A 12,479-nucleotide genomic window follows, 5' to 3' on the forward strand; every position below is an offset into this window, starting at 1 on the left:
TCCGCATTCGGCAAACGGGCTGTGTTCTAGTCTAACTTAGGTTTGACTCGAACATGAAGCCCATCCCTAGTTAGGACCAGTAAAACAAGGTAATGTTTTGTGTAAAAGAGGTTATACTAGCAAAAGGGTGTTATTTTGGGTGCCAATGGTGGTCTCTCTAAAGGCTCCAGTGATGGAAATCAGGCACTATCATTATCTCAGTTTTGTTGTGAGCTAACATTTCTGAAGGAAGGAAGGAGCACACAAAGCTATAGAAGAAAATAGGATATTTTGTTTAGGATATTCATGGACAGAAACACTCAAGCCGATCATTCAGTGAAAACTGACAATGTCTGATCCTTCCTCTCCAGTGATCCCCCCGCCACTCCTGTCTCCACCTTAGCTGGTCAAAATATTCGGTCCTTCCAGGTATGGGGGAGCATGTGACCTGTGTGACAGTGCTTGGGTTTAGTCAATAGGCCCGTGTGCTGTTGAATGACAGAGGATTTTCCAGCTGGTAGCGATGGTGTAGCAAGTGGGAAGAAAGCATTAGAGAGGTATTTCTTCGCAGACTCTGTCACTTTGTTCTGAATAGGCCAGTGTCATTGTCTCTTTAGGCATGTGTTTGGCTAGTGGTTGCCATTGCATTTTAAACAAGACTGTAAATTCTGATGGGGATATCTCACCACTATATAAAACCACCACGACAGATTCACTAGAAGCAACACACACACTCCCTTAGGAAAACTTGTTTCTGTCAGTAGAGAATACAAATCCTTCATACCTAGTTTATCAGAGATGTATAACAGGGCAGCTTGTCCTGCCCTAGTATGACAGTTTATGTTAGGCTGCAGGGAGTAACCCAAGAAAGGAAAAACAGACCTTTGACAGAAGCTGGAGGGAGGGGAACAAAACTGCAAGTTTTATCAGGATATTTCAGCATTTTAACACTGGCTACTGACCTGTCAACAGAGCCCAGCAAAGACCTTTTTTGTGTGCATTCAATTGTGAGAAGTAAACAGAAGGACTGGTATCCTGTGTTTAGTAACTGGGTGGGGAACACAGTTTGGCAACACAGATTCCTCTGAACTCTTTCATGGACAATGCGTCCTGTATACTTCTATATCCTGCCTTTTTGTAACATGGAAAGCTGGTATTAACCTTAGCAGAGATAGCAGGGAAAGGAACATTTATTAGTTGTTGCAATTTTTTTTCTTTTGTTTGCATATGGCTCCAAGGTTTGTGTTACACTTTCAGCCAAAGACGATAGAGCTAAACTGGTAATTGTTAGGATTTTCTGTATTCAGCGGGGTCATTAAAAATTACAAGGTCTCCAGATCTACTGCAACGGTTTTTAGGTGTACACCTGTGCCATGAAAGCTGTCCCCGAAAAAGGCAAGCAGAATAGAAACGACTAGTTCCTAGTATTGCCTGTGGTCTCCCTTTAGCAGATCTCATTTTCATTACTGACCTACTATATTCTTCTTCCACACTATGTCCCCATGGGGAGGTGGCCATCAAGGCAGAGGAGATGGGCTTTGCTTCCTCTTGTTTGAGCTCTTCCCTTGATGACAGGTAATAAGATGACTTCTGGTGGAATATTCAAGAAGTAGCTGAGGAGCATAGAGGAAGCCTGGTTAATGGTTGTGGTGAAAGAATTCAATGTAAAATTCCCATTTGCCAAGCAAAAGACAGCCGGCAACCCTGTTTAAATCTTCCAATTCTTTATTGTCACCCCTCAGTGAGTAAAAACAAGGTGGCTAATGCATTTCGGCAATGAGCCTTGATCCTTGATTCTCATTTGGCCATAAAAAAAAAAAAAACGCACTCAGGAGTCAGCAGTAATGCCTTATGCTGCAGGTCCCCATGTACAGATTCCTCTCTGGCAAAGAGATCAGTGAACAGCATAGAACTGACATTACCAAGTATCATACTAGCAGTTAGGGGCAGCAGTGCCTTAGACCTCTTACTCCAGATATACAGCTATTAGGCTACAGAACAGGAGGATAGTTACATGCCTGGAAGTGAACTGCTATGTTTCAGGAGGAATTGAAAAAAAGGTAAATTTTCAGGCTACTTTTTAAAATTTGGATAGAGCAAGGGAGCATTATAACCCTTGTCATGTTTTTTTTTTTTTTGTCATCAGTGTCCCATTGGGGAGAATTTCCTTCACTTCCTGTCCAATTACCAAACAGGAAGTGAGAGGAAATCCTCTGAAGTGAGGGAATCCAAGGTTAACAAGTACTAGTGTCCCCATAGGAAGATATCCTTACTGTTACTTTTCTGGGGACAACTCAAAATTTGGAATTTTCTTTCATTTTCAACTGTAATGATAAACAGGACTTATAGAGAGAGTGACTCTTCCTAATAGAGGCACAGATTTACAATACAAAAAAACCTGACATGGGAGTCTAATCCCTCTCCACTTTATCCCAAAAAAAAAAAAATATTGCCTATTAAGGCTCGGTTCACACTAGGGCGACCTGTGAGGCGACCTGGTCGCCTCACAGGTCGCCGCAGGTCGCCTCCCATAGGGAAGCTGCGGACCTGTTCTAATAGGAGCGACACAATTGTGTCGCTCCGACCTAGAAAAAGGGTCCGGAGCTTCTTTGGGGCGACCAGGAGGCGACCGCCATAGACTTCAATGTTATGAAGTCCGTGGCGGCCGCTCCGAGGTCGCGGCGCGCTGCTCGCACCGCGATCTCGGAGGTCGCCCCGGGAAGTAGCGTCGTGGTAATGTGAACCGGCGCTTAAGGTGTAACGGCATTATTGCATCGGAAGTCGCAGTAGTAATGGTGGCTGATAATTGTGTTTAGAATGGCTTTTGTCATAATATTTTATTACATCCCCCTATTTATGGCAGGCCTCCATCCTACAATATATTGCCATTTGTTATCACAAGACAATACGCAACATGTTTTTTCATGTAAATGATAACTTGGCAGGTACTTCTGGCATGGGCTGGATTTATAAGGGTCTTGCATTTTTAAAATTGAGAAGGTAAATCGATAATTATCAGGTAATGACCAAATTCGATCCCTGAAGAAATTTGCACTCATAAAGAATTATCTAAAAACCACAGTGACCCATGGAAGACAATAGCTAGATTCACACTAACGAAGGTCCCTACTGCCCCTCTGAGAAGCGATACTATACCCTCCTGGCTGGCTTTTTTTTAGGATTAAACGGGAATTTTACATCGCTTAACTGCACCACAACCATGCGCAAAGCTTTGCTTCATTCAAACTGAAGTCAGTGGAAGTGGGCTGCAACCGCAAAGCCAATTCTTGTTCCATGGTTGCAGCTTGTCCCATTGACATCAATGGGTGAGTTTGACGAACAGCACTGCTTGCTAAACTCTATCTGTGAAATAAAAATTGCAGCACCATAATACAAAACTTCTCGGCCATGGCAATATGTGCTCTTCTAAGCATCCACATTGTTCCTTTGAAGGTAAGCGGTCAGGGGAAGGAGAAAATTATGCCTCGTACACACGCAACGATTATCGGCCGACCGATCGTCCGACTTTTGTCCAGAGTGGTGTTGTGTTGGTTGGAATGTGCCTAGACTGCACACTAATTTTCTCGGCCAACAAAAATCTACTTCTGAAGTGATGTCATGTGCTGGTTTACTTTCCGTGTGTTTTTTCTTCTCTGAGCATGCCCAGTCTTGCTCATCAGATTTTTGTCTTGCCGAAATCTGTACCAACTGACGGAAAATCGGCCGTTGTGTTGTTGGCCAACAAAAATTTTATAGCCTGCACACCAGATTTTTTTCGGCCGAAAAGTCGGAGTCGGTTGTCGGAAGCATCATACTAACAAGCCGAAAAACGGCCGATCGGACGTTGGCCGAAAATTCCCGCCCAATAATCGATGCGTGTGTATGGGGCATCAGGCTGATCTGCCTGTGTAAACAAGTCCTTAGTGCTTTGTGACAATTGGGTGTAGAGAGCAGTGGCCTAAATATGATTCAGTTTGAGGAGGAAAAGATTTTTCAGATGCTTGGTGTAGAAAGGAAAACTTTTTTTGACATTGTAGTGTATTGCATTTAGCTGGAAGTATTTAAAACTTACTTGCTTATATTATTATATTTTTGCATAAAGAATCTAGAGCAGCTGTGTATGGCAACCAATCAGCTTCTAGCTTCAGCGTGTTCAGTTAAGCTTTGGAAAAAAAAGCTAGAAGCTGGTTGGTTGACTTGCATAGCTGCTCCAGCATCTGTCTACTCCAGTCTTAGTAGTATATTCCCCTCACTGTAATTAGCTTAGATATACTCAAAACGTTTGCATTGACAGGTTCAGAGTTTAATTTTGTTGTGTAAATTGTTGAATCAGCCAGTGTTATCTATGGAAACGAAAGGAAACATAGCAACATAACTATGTTGTTTGTAATTTGTCATAACTAAAAATCTTCTGGAGTTTGCTGGTATGTATTTACATGTGTGCATGTATTTACTTTAGATCTATACCTCATTTAATCTTTCAGTATATGGACAGTATAACTTGTCATTTACAATCATGTGCAATAAACAGACTTTGATGTCTAACTTTTGTGATTTGCCAAGTGTTTTTTTTTTTTTTTTTATTCCTGTGTATGAGGGACCCACCAATCCTGAAATGCCCCGGACTTCTAATGGTCTAAATCCAGCCCTATGGCTCCAACTTTACCCCCAAAGAAACAGTAAGGCCCCTTTCGCATTGGTCCACTTTGTCATGCTTTTTCATGGTAACAAATCCTTATGGAAAAACTATTTCCCATTAAATCCTATGTAACTATTGACACTGCAGTTGTGCTGTGCTTTAAAAAAGTCCTACATGCTGCATCTTTGGTGCAGTTTTTCAAAAGTGCACCAAAAAGGCAATTGACATTGTAAGTCAATGGAAATGCATCAAAGGCACATCAGTGTGAACAGGCCCTTAAGCTGCACAAAAGCGCATCCAAAGCACATCAGTGTTAAAGGGCCCTAATGATTTTCTAGTAAATCCAACACAGCTGATTAGCTTTAAGTCTGTAAACAGTTGTCCGCTGCTGCAATCATCATCCATTCCTAATGAAGATGGTATGCCAAGGCAGTGACCATCCTATGTCTATGGTTAACCTTAAAGTGAACCTGTCATGTCCAGATCGTGTGCAAACGTCTCCACCTGTCATAGGATCCTATTCTTTATGCATGGAGAGTTGCATTCTTAGAACCAGGTTGTATAAGTGGTTGTGACTTCTTTCCAAGCTGAGATTAAATACTGCCCTCATACTGCACCAGGCCCCACCCTATGTCATTCAACTGTCAAGGGCCAGCGCCTCTCTTGCCAGTAGAGGAACTTTTGAATATTGATAAAATAAATAAATGCAAAGAAAAGAAAAATGGCAAGATCAGTGATTGAATAAGAACATTTATTATAGCCATACAATCAATTCTACCCCAAAAATTGGTCAACCACAAGTTGCCTTCAGAGGTCATGGATTGCACAATCGGAATCGCAGAATGATCATCTCTCCTCCATTAGTACTACCTTCAATGGTCAAGCTGTTTTTGTGTCTGATCAAAACTTCCCTTGATACAGTTTCTGAAGAATTGTTCTCAGTTTTCAAATGTACAGACAAGGGGGAATTTCTGTAGACTCACAATAATGTGCCTTGGGTTCCCATGTCACAAAGCGGGTTACTGCGTGATCAGATTTGGGCATTTCATCCAATTTAAATGAAAATTTAGATCTTAGTAAGTAGACTCGTGTAAAAACACAATGTATGTAACAAAGAGATTAAGCTGACACGTTTATACAACAATTCATCATCCTTATGGTGTCATTGACCCCGATTGTCTAACAAACTAAGGCCACATTTGTCATTGGAGTGCTTTATTCAATTTTACATACCTATTTTAAATAGCCAAAACTTAATGAAATTGTTCTGGATGGTACAGTTTGTGAACAAAAGGTTTTCTGTAAGCATTCACATGTGTGCATCTGAAATTGCATGCATTTTATCACTAGTTTTTACAATTTTATGCACTTTTAAAAACATCAGTGCTTGTATTTATGTTTTTTTTTTCTCAGTCATGTTACTAGAAAAAAAATGAAAACATTGACATTTCCTGTTGTTACATGTGGTTTCCCGTGTGAAATACATGCTGAAATACATTACACTATATTTTAGTGCATTTCTATTTATTACTTATTACTATTTATTACTGAGATACGGCATGTGAACAAATGCATCAAAATCCAGCAAGTGGAGTTTCCTAAGAATGTCAATGGATCCTTTTATGAGAGAATGATTAGGGCTACCATTGAAAATTAAAAGTCTTGTGGGCCAGATCTGTCTATTGTGAGTGAATGAAAATCACATAGCAGCAAAAAATACATAGCAGCCAATCCAAATTCATCTTACATTGGCCTGACTTTAGCAAAATAAAGTATACTTATTTCTGCTTTTATGGAGGTAATTCCTAAATATTCCAAACTTTTCCTAAAATTTGGCCAATAATGTCCTTATCTCTATGGTTGTTCCAAGTCAGTGATTTAACCACTTGCAGACCGCCGCCCGACTATATATGGCGGCGGTCAGCCCCTCACAGGCAAAGTGACGTACCGGTACGTCACTAGCCTGTGAGCCAATAGGGGGCGAGCGCGCGCCGCCGGAGGCGCGCTCCCACCCCCGCTCGTTCCCTAAGCAGCCGGCGCGTTTGACCGGCGGACCTGATGTCCGCCGGTCACTCCCGATCGTCGGATACAGTGGGAGAAAGGCAGGCGGCTAATGTAAAAAAAGCTGCCTGTCAGCACAGATCAAACGGTCCTGCTATGTAGGACCGTTGATCTCTGCTGTTACACACACAGCCACATCCAATCACAGTTAGAATCACGCCCCTAGGGACACACTTAACCCCTCCCTCTCCAATAAAGTTAACCCCTTCCCTCCCAGTGTCATTTTTACAGTAACAGTGCATATGTATAGCACTGATTACTGTAGTAATGTCACCGGTAACCCCAAAAGTGTCAAAAATGTCAGTCAAGGGTTTGATTTGTCTGCCGCAATGTCGCAGTCCCGCAAAAAAATTTGCAGATCGCCGCCATTACTCGTTAAAAAAAAAAAAACAATAAAAATGACAAAAATCTTTCCCTTATCAAAATACCGATCAAAATACGCTTTTTGCTATTTTTTTTAACAAACATATGTAGCGGAAAACAAATTGCCCTAAAATGTTAAAACATTTTGATTTTTTTACATTTTTTTTTTGGGGAGGGGGGGAATTTCATATAAAAAAAAATTTGAAAAATATTGTTATTTTTGCAAAATTGTCGCTCTTTTTTTGTTTATAGCGCATGATCAAAAAAATGCACAGGTGATCAAATACCACCAAAAGAAAGCTCTGTTGGTGGGAAAAAAAGGACGTCAATTTCATTTGGGTACAGCATCGCACGACCACGCAATTGTCCGTTAAAGTCACGCAGTGCCGAATCGCAAAATAGGCCCTGGTCAGGAAGGGGGTAAAATCTCCGGGGCTTAAGTGGTAAACCCCAAAGTTGGCCTTACACAAAATTTGTCAGGTTCAGCAGGAATCGATGAATTTCAATCCTTCTATGACCATTTCCATTCAAGAAAGGTCAGTCTATTGGATGACTTTTCACAAACCGGCTTGTTGGGAAATTTTTACTCAGTGCATGCAGCCAATCTGCTGCAGCACTGATCAGTGTATTCTGATGCTGGGGGAGTCCCGCTGTCAGAATACAATAGCACACCAGGGAGGATTTTCCCATCCACCTCAAATGTGTGGATGGGGAAATCGGTTCAGTTTTTTTCAACTGAGCTATGAATGGCCAGCTTAAAATGATTGTAAACGATCACCTAGTAAAACAACCCATTCAGTTTGAAATAGAAAGAAACGGCAAAGCATTTTTGGATAGATATTTAAAAAAAGTTTTTCCCCTTTTTTATAAGTGATCACATTCCCTCTGTTCTCAGCTGCATAAGAGCTTGGGGGAGGAGAAGCAGCAGCACACTGGGCTTCCCAGTGAATGACTGTGCAGCAGAGGCATGTCAGGACAAGTCTTAACTTTGGAGGAGAGCATACTGAGTTGCCATCACAGCTAGAGAACTATTCACAGTGTTTTCTCCTGCTTAGTGTGCTCAGTTTTTAATAGGGAAAGCAAGGGGACTAGCAGCAACACCAGGGATTCCACAAAAAGGAAGCAATACAAAGAGAACAGGATACCTTCTCATAGAAGTACATGGTACAGCAGCCACATATCAGGAATATGAAGTGTTGAGATAACAAATGCTTTAACTATAACTTTTCCTAAAAATGTTCCCTCCCTATCCATGTTACCTCTCCCCTGTAGCAGCAGCTCACAGACACAGGGGATCCGGAGCTGTGGGATGATATACTGAAGCAAAATTTGCACCATGACAGCCAGGCACCTAGTGAGTGTTAAGAGGAAATGATCACCGCTACTTCCAACCAGCTAAAGTGTATGATGTTGTGGAGACATGTAGGCTGAGGCCACTGCTTATCGTTTATTCACCGGGGCTGGTTGGGAGTAGTGGCGATCCTTTCCTTTTTACACTTACTAGCCCTCTGGATTAGTATCAGGATATGCTTGCACCCCAAGTTATGGGACACAGGGATATACTTTCACCTCTACTTTGAGCGGTGCCAAAAGCATTATAACAGATGACAGCCAGACAGTTATCATTCTCAGATACAGAGGTCCGCAATGGCAGCATGTATAGTCCTCTCTTGACCAGTTACTCAGTTTGAGCATCCTCTCCATACCATTGATGTATTTCCTCCTATAGGTGTACAATATGAATGAGCTTATCCTTAGTTTGTATAAATGGTCTGCTGACGGACCTGATCTAGATCCCAAAGTGACCAATTTCTGCCCAAGCTAAAGGCTAGCGATCAGATACAAAACCAAGGTAAAATTGTGTGTTCAGGCATTACCCCCAAAACCTTCCCCTTTATCTGTAAAACATGTCCCAGCATTGATTTTTTTATTTTCTTCTACCTTGTTCTGGTAGTGAGAAACAGCTTGTAGAATTCTTGCTAGGACCGCACTGGGAATCCCAATTTCTACTGACATGAGCACTCCCCCCGAAACTACATCTCTCAATAGCCCATTCTCTAGACCAGGGGTGTCAAACTCAATTTCATTTCGGGTCGCATCAGCATTATGGTTGCCCTCAAAGGGCCAGTTATATCTGTAAGATTAGATGCCCAGAGCACCCCACTCCCTCTTACACCCTTACATAAGATGTCAAAAGCCCCCCACCATCATAAGTCAAGAGTCATCAACCCTTCCTTACATCTCAATGAACCCCTCCTACCTTGTGCCACTGCCAGGAAGAAGAAGAAGGTGGATCTGGGAAGAAAAAATTGCAAGGTCTGGGGGAGGACCAGAGGAGGGCTGGAGTCAGCTTACAGAGTCTGCTGAATGCTGAGACCAGGGGAGGCAGAGACAAGGTGGTGTTGCGGCTGCACAGAGAGGTGCAGGATCTGTATGAAGAGTTCTGCCCTCCTCTCTGCTGCAGACTGCTGATAAGGGGGTGGGGGGGGCAAAGACGAGCCTTCCTGCAGCAGCACAGATTTGGCAAAGGAGTTCTGTCCTCTCTGCTGCCGGCTACTGAGACAAAGTGGGGCAGAGACAAAGGGGTGCGAGGGCCACATGAAATGGCCTGGAGGGCCGCATTCGGCCCGGGGGCCTTGTGTTTGAAACCTGTGCTCTAGACTGTGTGTGGACAGGATCTTGGGAGTGATGCAGCATTGTTTTGTTGGGAAAGAAATCAATATATGCATGTGGAGGGGGATAGGCAAAGTTCTATAGCCCAGCTGACAGTGCTGCATAGATTTTTAGAACAGAGAAGGCAACTGTTGTCAACCCAAAGAGGACGTTAGGAAAAAACGATTTCTGGCAGATCAACAGGTATTTTTCTCTACTTGCAGTATTTTTATTTATTCATTACAGGTATAGGGCACCGACAATTTATGCAGCACTTTACAAACTGTACATTCACATCAGTCCCTGCCCCCAAGGAGCTTACAGTCTAAGCTTCCTATCTCACAAACCAATTGACAGGAGCCAATTTTCTATCAGCATGTCTTTGAAATGTGGGATGAAACTGAAGTAATCAGAGAAAACCCATGCAAGCACAGGAAGGACATGCAAACTCCAATCTTGTTTTGACCAAGATTTGAACCGAGGACCCCAGTGTTGCAAGGCAGAAGTGCTAACAACAAAGCCAATTTGTTTTAAAGGAATAAAAAATAGAGATGTGAATAGGTTCAGAACTTCAAAAAATCTGAAGTTAGAACTGGATAAAACTAGGGTAAAACAAGCAGCACCTAAACACTTTAGCTTTTATTTAATTAAGCAAACATTAAGCACAAATAAAAAGTGATGTGTAGCTAAAAAACAACTATTTGGGCATTAATTAAATTATTTTTTAAATTAATTATTAAATAAATTAAAATAAATTAATTAATTTCTACACAAGTACACAAGTATAGCAGGGTTTATTGGCTCTCTGAATAATTAAAACCGTTCTGCCATCCAAAGAAAAAAACAAAAACAAAAAACCTTAAACAAGAAAGACCCTCTTAGACCGTTTAATCAGAGTCTTTTTATTCTTGCTTTTGTTTAATCAGGTTTAGTTCTACTTTAAATGTCGAGATTGTCATCTAAACAGTTAATCTGTTTTCTAGAGCAGATACGCTTGGAGTGTGTATAAGATCTCCACCTTGATATTATTCCCAGCAGATTGGGGATATTAGATAATTTCCTTCTATTTATTGTACAACTGCACCATGTTATCTCTCTATCTCTCAAATAATTACTGAGGAAATCTACAGTATTATTATGGTGTTTTTTTTTTTTTCTTTCATTTTTTTTTTTTTTTTCCTCTTTGGGCTTGTACAATAAAAAGCCAGACACTGGTGCAATGTGTTGATGTTACAGACAACAAAAGTTTTTCTCATCCTCCCATTGTGTGATAAATAACTTAGAGAGATACTTATCACGTCAAATACCTTGTCTGTGTCCGCGAAGAACAAAGGAGAGCGAAACGTAGGGAGGTTATAGGAAAACGGTAAGGAGGAGGAAAAAAAAACTCCATCTCCTAGCCGCCCAGTACATCAGTCTAGAGCCTGGAGTAGAGGACGTATTAAACTCTCCTGTTGAAGTAAGATGTTGTTTGCTAAATTATGAATGTGTGTAATTAAAATCGAGTCGCTGTTTCTATGAAAGATTTACAATGTTATTTCATCGTTTGTCATGGCTAATTAACAATATTAGATGAAGTTTTTCTTCTTCAAAGGTCTGATTTTTTTCTCATTTATTTATGTCAGAAGTGATAAACAGAGTACTTAAAAGCATCTCGGGCGGTGCGGAGAGAAAAGCAGCATGCTCGCTTAACACCTCCAAGGTTCACGGTTCGAATCCCAGCGGAGACAGGCAGCTCCGTCTCCTACAATGAATATAATTAATGATTGCAAAGTAACCAGTCATAGGGCCTTATTTTATTATTTTTGTAGGGTGAAGTCGTAGTTTTAGGATATTCAGGGTGGAGTGGGGGGTGGGGTGTGGAACACATCTAGGGCAAAAAGAACAGCTTGGCGGTACTTCACCTGGGTTGTTAATATTTATACAGTATGTACCTTAAAGCTCTGTTCTTTTTCACTCAGTAATCATTCATTCTCCATGTCCTAGGTTAGCTCTGCTGTTTCTTTATTTTAGAATATTAACCTGTCCCACTTTACTTAAAATTTTTAGTTTTCCATTTTTCTAAGAGTCAACTTTTACATGTACAAAAATGACCTTAGATATGGTTCCTTAGAATACAGTAGGGTCTCGTTCTGCAGTTATCTGGGACTTTGGGTGGCCTTTGACTATCATTGCATATACATGTGTGTGTGTGTGTGTGTGTGTGTGTGTGTGTGTGTATGTATATATATATATATATATATATATATATATATATATATATATATATATATATTAGGGATCGACCGATTATCGGCAAAGCCAATATATCGAGGGCCAATATTGACTATTGCCAATATATGTGTATCGGCCCCGGAACTGGTCGATATTGCCGATATTCCAAATATTGTTCATATAAGGGTAAAATGATGTCACATAGCATAATTCCATTTACAAATGTTATTGAATATGTCACTCACATATATACAAATTAAAAATATAAGCAATGAAGTGATGTCATAACATCACTTCCGGCTACCTGCGCCAGATTTTAAGAAAATGACAGCATTCAAAACAGCCAAACTTGGCATTTTGAATGCTTTTAAGTGCAGAGGAGGGGTTTGGGGTCTTTTAGACCCCAAGATCCTTCCACAAGAGTACCTGTCAAGTGATAAATCTAAAAATATATATATTTTTTAAATGTATGAAAATATTGGACCATATCGGCCGATACTGATATGCAATGGCCAAAATATCGGTATTGGCAACGAAAAGCCGATATCGGTCGATCACTAATATATATATA

General features: G+C 41.0%; 1 protein-coding gene across 1 annotated transcript in view; it reads left to right on the plus strand.

The window, feature by feature from the left end:
• Positions 1–12,479, plus strand: part of FOXP1 (forkhead box P1) — a 1,279,200-nt gene that overhangs the window by 1,143,036 nt on the left and 123,685 nt on the right. The window lies entirely within an intron of this gene.

This window comes from Pelophylax lessonae, assembly GCF_965119305.1.
Source record: "Pelophylax lessonae genome assembly, chromosome: 8".
Taxonomy (NCBI): Eukaryota; Metazoa; Chordata; class Amphibia; order Anura; family Ranidae; genus Pelophylax; species Pelophylax lessonae.